The 8,164-nt window shown below is 42.2% G+C and overlaps 1 long non-coding RNA gene across 1 annotated transcript in view; it reads left to right on the top strand.

Annotated features, from left to right (window-relative positions):
- The first annotated feature begins 276 nt into the window (after positions 1 to 276).
- LOC147024779 (uncharacterized) overlaps positions 277 to 8,164 on the top strand; it is a 35,374-nt gene continuing 27,486 nt past the window's right edge. Inside the window, exon 1 of the long non-coding RNA XR_015058837.1 lies at positions 277 to 506. This is a non-coding gene — a long non-coding RNA (uncharacterized LOC147024779). The remainder of the gene's footprint in view (positions 507 to 8,164) is intronic.

Here is an 8,164-nt window from a genome sequence, read left to right as displayed (position 1 = left end):
ACTGGAAAAGCCGTCTGACTGACTGGAAAAGCCATCTGACTGACTGGACTCCGACTGACTGGTAAAGCCATCTCACTGATTCCTACTCACTGATGCCAATTGACTCACAAACTGACTCGTCGACTGACCTGCACCAAGAACGGACCTCTGGTCCTCTTTTTATAGGCGGCCCGTCTGGGCGGGCGCAGAATCCAGCCAAATCCACCCTGCACAATTTGTAAATCGTTGCTGTGACAACCTGCCTGTCCCGCGATCAGTCCTGGCCAACAACGCCATGCCTGTGGTGCTGGACGAATGGCAAAAAGCAGCCATTTGCCAGAATTACTGAGCGAAAACGTGAAGCGTTCATAAAACATCAACAACAATTATCACCTCAATGTTCAGCCCGATATGAAAAAGAGCCAATTCGCGTCAATAGAGCTGCTGAACGGGGTGTCAAACGTTGATGGAAAAAGGCGGGTGTCAACTTCGGTGAAGAAAACGGATGTCAACATATATGGAAAAAGGTGGGTCTCAGGGTCGGTGAAAGAAACGGGTGTCAAGGTCAATGGAAAAAGGCGGGTGTCGGCATCGGTGAAAAAAAACGGGCGTCAACGTCGATGGAAAAAGGATGGTGTCGGCATCGGTGAAAGAAACGGGTGTTAATGTCGATGGAAAAAGGATGGTGTCGGCATCGGTGAAAGAAACGGGTGTCAAGGTCGATGGAAAAAGGCGGGTGTCGGCATCGGTGAAAGAAACGGGTGTTAATGTCGATGGAAAAAGGATGGTGTCGGCATCGGTGAAAGAAACGGGTGTTAATGTCGATGGAAAAAGGATGGTGTCGGCATCGGTGAAAGAAACGGGTGTCAAGGTCAATGGAAAAAGGATGGTGTCGGCATCGGTGAAAAAAACGGGTGTCAAGGTCAATGGAAAAAGGATGGTGTCGGCATCGGTGAAAGAAACGGGTGTCAAGGTCGATGGAAAAAGGCGGGTGTCGGCATCGGTGAAAGAAACGGGTGTCAAGGTCGATGGAAAAAGGCGGGTGTCGGCATCGGTGAAAGAAACGGGTGTCAAGGTCGATGGAAAAAGGCGGGTGTCGGCATCGGTGAAAGAAACGGGTGTCAAGGTCGATGGAAAAAGGCGGGTCTCAGCATCAGTGAAAGAAACAGGTGTCAAGGTCGATGGAAAAAGGCGGGTGTCAGCGTCGGTGAAAAAAACGGGTGTCAAGGTCGATGGATAAAGGCGGGTGTCGGCATCGGTGAAAAAAACGGGTGTAAAGGTTGATGGAAAAAGGCGGGTGTCGGCATCGGTGAAAGAAACGGGTGTCAAGGTCGATGGAAAAAAGGCGGGTGTCGAGCCTCCATTCGGCGAACGGCTATCTCATGTGCATGAATGTGTCTGTCGTAAAGAGAAAAAGGAGCTTTCCATAAGAGAGGGAATCTATTCTTTATCCTTCTCAACGCATCACATTTAGAATCCCACCAGACATGGGGATGGGTCTATCCTGGACATGCATGATGGGAAATAACTGTCGGAGGACCTGGATGCTTGTTAACATTCGTCGGATCGGATTCTGAAACCCGTAGCAAAATATATATATATATATATATATATATATATATATATATATATATATATATATATATATATATATATATATATATATATATATATATATATATATATATATACACACATATAGATAGATAGATAGGTAGAGTTACGGTCATGGGTACCGAGTGTATTATGAGGGGGTTAATCCCCATTTCTCCTCGGAAGACCCGGACCTGTGGACCACCGCTCACAATCAACTTCAGGTACGGTGGGTTGGTTTACAACCACGGACGCCAATCAGTTAACCTCGAGTTCCAGTGTCCACCGTCTAATTTTGCCGTTTAACTAGAAGCCACGTGGTTTCCTGAATGGGGAGCGCGTCCTCAGCAAAGCACCAATCATATCTTGATTAGATCTTAATTAGGGTGACCGAGCGTTTACCGCTCGTGCATGCCAACTATGACAGGTTAATTAGTTTGGGAACTACCTCCCAGTCTATGTTGGTTTGGACAACGCTGGATAATTGGAAGGAAAGGACAAGCAAGGACAGGTTGAAATGGCAACAAGGAATTTATTAATCAGAAAAATAAATAAACAGAGGAATTTTTTATTTCCTTTTGGTGAAAAGAAATTCAAATCAATCAACATAATTTCAAACAAACAAAGAATTAAACAGACATTGATAGAAAAATAGATAAAGAGCAGATGCTTATCACTTTGCCTTACTTAACCATTAAACACGAGACAAGGATACCCAGCAGATCATTCAGGGGGAAAGAAATCCAGTCTCGGCTTACCAAGGTAGAAGTCGTCGTGCGTCAAATAAAATGTCCCAAAATGTGTGAGCGTGCCTTGGTCCGCCACCAGTGCCCTGCCTCGCCGTGCACCCACTCACAAACAGGCTCGAACACCAATCGGCATCACGTCACTTCCAGGAACCAGGGATGCCAAGAATCAGATACGAGCAGAACCAGCAGGAACAGTCCAACCGACACCCACTGTCAGGAGGCACCAGGAGTGGCAACCAACAGACAGCAGTATGGAGCTGTAAGGTGCTGTGAGGAGCTGTAAGAAGCTCTAAGGCGCTGAGGTGCTGTGAGGAGCTGAAAGAAGCTGTAAGGCGCTGACGTGCTGTGAGGAGCTCTAAGAAGCTGTAAGGTGCTGAGGTGCTGTAGGGCACTGTGAAGAGCTGTAATCAGCTGTCACCAACTGTCACCAGTGGTCAGAGTTGTAAGGCTGTAAGGCTGTCACCAACTCACCAACCAACTGTCTGTCACCAGCTCACCAACCGTCTGACTGGAACAACTGACTGGAGCTGAAAATAACCGTCACCTATCTGCACAAACTGTCAGGAAAATGGTCCTCCCATCCTTTTTATAGGTGACCAGTCTGGGCGAAGCCTCAAGCAGACTTCAGCCAAATCCACCTTACCGGTTGGTGCATTGCTGCACATCACTTCCATCCATCAATCTCGCGATCATTCCTTCCTCGTTCAGCCTGACACGACCAAGAACCAGCAAGCATCCATAGAGCTGCCAAACGGGGCATCAAACGTCGATGGAAAAAGGTGGACGTCAACGACGGTGAAAGAGGTGAGTGTCGAATATCAACGAAAGATAGGTGGGTGAGGTAAATGATCCACAGCCGTATTTGACCATCAGAATAACTGCTCAGGAAAAGCCCACGGTGTGCTTAATCAAATGTCCTGTAAGTCCAAAGTGTAAATAAATCGTCCACCGACAAGCCAATGTGTCCTGATGGAAAGGGAGTAGAGGAGCCTCCGTTGGGCTGACGGCTATCTCGCGTGCATGAATGTGTCGTAAAGAGAAAAAGGCCATCCCGTAAGAAAGGGAATCTGTACTTTACCTTTCTCAATGCATCAGAGTTGGAATCCCACCAGACGTGAGGATGGGTCCATCCTGGACATGCATTTAGGGAAATAACTGTCTGAGGACCGAAATGTTTGTATGCATTAGTCGGATCCGATTCTGAAATCCATAACAATATATATGCAGAGACATGACAGAAGTAAATAGACACCATAGATTTTGAAACGATTTATTTATTGAACATTTGAAGTATATTTGATCTATTTTAATTCATACATGAGTATTTTGTAGACTTGCCATTTGCAGATTTCAATGCATTTACTCTTTCAAGCATAGAACTAATGAGTTCTGAAATTTTCTCTTGTGGGATTTCTGCCCAGGCTTCACACAAACGGTTGAGCAAGTCTGTCCATTATGTTGGTTTCCTGCACTTTTTTCCGCACAGCTCGATCCAATTTGGCCCAGAGGTGTTCAATGGGATTCATGTCAGGAGATTGACTTGGCCATGGAAGTCGTTTGATCCCATTTCTGTCCTGCCATTCCTTGATATTTTTGCAGTGTGGCCTGGAGCTCCATCTTCCATGAACAGTGTTGTTTTTGACCATCTGATCAGTGGAGAAGACAGGGAGACGTCCATCCTCAAGGATAGAAATATGTGTCATAGTGTGGATGTTGCCAACACACTCCACAAGCTCTGACTGACCAGCACTCCAGATTGCTCCCCACACCATCACTGAAAAACCACAGTGTTTGACTTTTGGCTGCAGTTGGTTCAAAGAAAACTCTTGACTGGGAAGTCTTCAGACCTATACGCGTCCACTGTCAGAAAAACGAGTAAATTGGGACTCATCTGAAAAAAATACAGTTTGCTAAAACTCCAAGGGTCTGTTGGCCATCACGTGAGCCCACTTCTTTCTCCTGTGAATGTTGACTGGTCTAAGAAGATATTTTCTCCTAGCTGCTCTCCCATAGTAGCCCAGTTGATGAAGGTACTGCACAGCAGTTCTTGAGCTAACTTTAACCTCCTCTGCAACATCTGCTGCTTTGCAACAGGGAGTTTTATCGATGGACCGCTTGACAGCTCGAAGACACCTTTCTGAGGGCCCAGATCGACCAGAACGGGAAGCTGTGGATTCCTTGCCTTCGCTGGTGAATTGCACAATCACCCGGTTGACCAGAGAAAGCGGAATGCCAAGCCTCTGGGCTATCTGATGCTGGCTGACTCCACCTTGCAAATGGGCAACAATTTGTGCTCTTTGAAAATCAGAAAGTTTGTGTGCTCCCTGGGTTCGAGGCATAGTTAATTGTCATACACGACCAAGGAACTCGTTTCTGCAAAGAAATAGTCGAATATTAATACAAATCCCTGAGTAAAACTACATTATACAGATCAAATGAAGAAATTTAAGGTGTCTGTTTACTTCTGTCATGTCTCTGTGCATGTATATATATATATATATATATATATATAGAGACATATATATATAGACATATATATATATATATATAGACATATATATATATATATATATATATATATATATAGACATATATATATATATATAGACATATATATATATATATAGACATATATATATATATATATATATATATATATATATATATATATATATATATATAGACATATATATATATATATATATAGACATATATATATAGACATATATATATATATATATATATATATATATATATATATATATATATATATATATATATATATATATATATATATATATATATATATATATATATATATATATATATATATATATATATATATATAGACATATATATATATATATATATATATATATATATATATATATATATATATATATATATATATATATATATATATATATATATATATATATATATATATATATATATATATATATATATATATATATATATATATATATATATATATATATATATATATATATATATATATATATATATATATATATATATATATATATATATATATATATATATATATATATATATATATATATATATATATATATATATATATATATATATATATATATATATATATATATATATATATATATATATATATAGACATATATATATATATATATATATATATATATATATATATATATATATATATATATATATATATATATATATATATATATATATATATGTCTGGTGTTGGCGCAGTGGTAAGGGCAGTGGCTTGGGACCCAAGAGGTCCTGAGTTCAAGCCCCGTTGGGACACTGAATTAATATATGTATGTATATATATATATATATATATATATATATATATATATATATATATATATGTATTTATATAATCTGTATATATATATATATATATAAATATATATATATATATATATATATATATATATATATATATATATATCTATATCTATATATAAATATATATAAACCAAGTCGAAAACACCAGGGGGTTGACTCAGCCTGCCATCCTTCCGAGGTCGGCGAAATGAGCACCAGTTGTACTGGGCCCGGTGTATGCCCCGGTTAGAATAGGTGTACCATATCCCTGTGTGTCGTAAGAGGCGACCAGGGTTGCGTCAGGAAGGGCATCCGGCGTAAAAACCTATGCCAAATCATTATGCGGACAACAAAACGAATTTCCATACCGGATCGGTCGAGGCCCGGGTTACCAACGACCGCCACCGGTACCGGTGGTCAGCAGGGTACCAGTGGAAATTGTGCTACTGCTGGGCGAAGGAGGAGAAGGAGACGGGGAAGGCGAGTCCGGAGGCAGTGGGAGAGGGGGAAGGGTAGAAGTGTGGAGGTGAGAGTTGGAACTCTGAATGTTGGGACGATGACTGGCAAAGGGCGAGAGTTGGCTGATATGATGGAGAGAAGAAAGGTGGACATACTGTGTGTACAAGAGACCAAGTGGATGGGGAGTAAGGCGAGGAGCATTGGAGGTGGTTTCAAACTGTTCTACCATGGTGTGGATAGGAGGAGAAATGGTGTCGGGATAATCCTGAAGGAAGATCATGTCAAGAGGGTATTGGAGGTGAGGAGGGTGTCTGACCGAGTGATGAGTGTGAAGTTGGAAATTGAAGGGGTGATGATGAATGTCATCAGTGCATATGCCCCACATATGGGGTGTGAGATGGAATATAAAGAAGATTTCTGGAGTGAGTTAGATGAAGTGGTGGAGAGTGTATCCAAGGATGAAAGAGTGGTGATTGGAGCAGATTTCAATGGTCATGTTGGGGAAGGGAATAAAGAGGATGAGGAGGTGATGGGGAGGTACGGTCTCAACAAGAGAAATGTGGAAGGGCAAATGGTGGTAGAGTTTGCAAAAAGAATGGAAATGGCAGTGGTAAACACGTATTTCAAGAAGAAGGAGGAACACAGGGTGACATACAAGAGTGGAGGAAAGTGCACACAGGTGGATTACATCTTAAGTAGGAGATGCAACCTGAAAGAGATTAGTGACTGTAAGGTTGTGGCAGGGGAGAGTGTAGCTCGACAGCATCGATTGGTGGTCTGTAGGATGACTTTCGAGGTGAGGTTGAGGAAGAGAGTGAGGGCTGAACCAAGGACCAGATGGTGGAAGCTGAAGGAGGAAGACTGTTGCGTGAAATTTAGGGAGGAGGTGAGACAGGCGCTGGATGGTGGTAAAGATGGGTGGGATGATTGGGCAACGACAGCAGAAGTTGTGAGGGAGATAGCTAGGAAGGTACTTGGTGTGACATCTGGACAGAGGAAGGAAGATAAGGAGACTTGGTGGTGGAATGAGGAAGTACAGGAAAGTATAAGGAAGAAGGGGTTGGCTAAAAAGAAGTGGGATAGTCAGAGAGATGAAGAAAGTCGGCAGGAGTACAAGGAGTGGCGTAGAAAAGCAAAAAGAGAGGTGGCAAAGGCCAAGGAAAAGGCATATGACGAGCTGTATGAGAAGCTGGATACAAAAGAAGGGGAAAAGGATTTATACCGATTGGCAAGACAGAGGGACCGAGCTGGGAAGGATGTGCTGCAGGTTCGGGTGATAAAGGACGCAAATGGGAATGTGCTGACGAGCGAGGAGAGTGTGTTGAGAAGGTGGATGGAGTACTTTGAGGAGCTGATGAATGAAGAAAATGAGAGAGAGAGAAGGTTGGAAGAGGTGGAGATAGTGAATCTGGAAGTGGGGTGGATCAGTAAGGATGAAGTGAGGACTGCTATGAAGAAGATGAAAAGTGGAAAGGCGGTTGGCCCAGATGGTATACCAGTGGAGGCATGGAAGTGCTTAGGAGAGATGGCAGTGGGGTTGTTAACCAGATTGTTTAATAAAGTCTTGGAAAGTGAGAGGATGCCGGAGGAGTGGAGATTAAGTGTACTGATTCCGATTTTCAAGAATAAGGGTGATGTGCAGAGCTGTGGAAATTACAGAGGGATAAAGTTGTTAAGCCACACCATGAAGTTGTGGGAAAGAGTAGTGGAAGCTCGGTTGAGAGGAGAGGTGACGATCTGTGAGCAGCAATATGGGTTTATGCCAGGAAAGAGCACCACTGATGCGATGTTTGCTTTGAGAATGTTGATGGAGAAGTATAGGGAAGGCCAGAAAGAGTTACATTGTGTGTTTGTGGATTTAGAGAAAGCTTATGATAGGGTGCCAAGAGAGGAGTTGTGGCATTGTATGAGGAAGTCGGGAGTGGTGGAGAAGTATGTGAGGATCGTGCAGGATATGTATGAGGACAGTGTGACAGCGGTGAGGTGTGCGGTAGGAATGACGGACCGGTTTAAGGTTAAAGTGGGATTGCACCAAGGATCGA

The sequence above is a fragment of the Eptatretus burgeri genome, chromosome 6 (genome assembly GCF_056783735.1).
Source record: "Eptatretus burgeri isolate ZD-2024b chromosome 6, Ebu_testis_v1, whole genome shotgun sequence".
Taxonomy (NCBI): domain Eukaryota; kingdom Metazoa; phylum Chordata; class Myxini; order Myxiniformes; family Myxinidae; genus Eptatretus; species Eptatretus burgeri.
The sequence above is the reverse complement of the archived record's forward strand: the minus strand, read 5'-3'. Positions and strand labels throughout refer to the sequence as shown.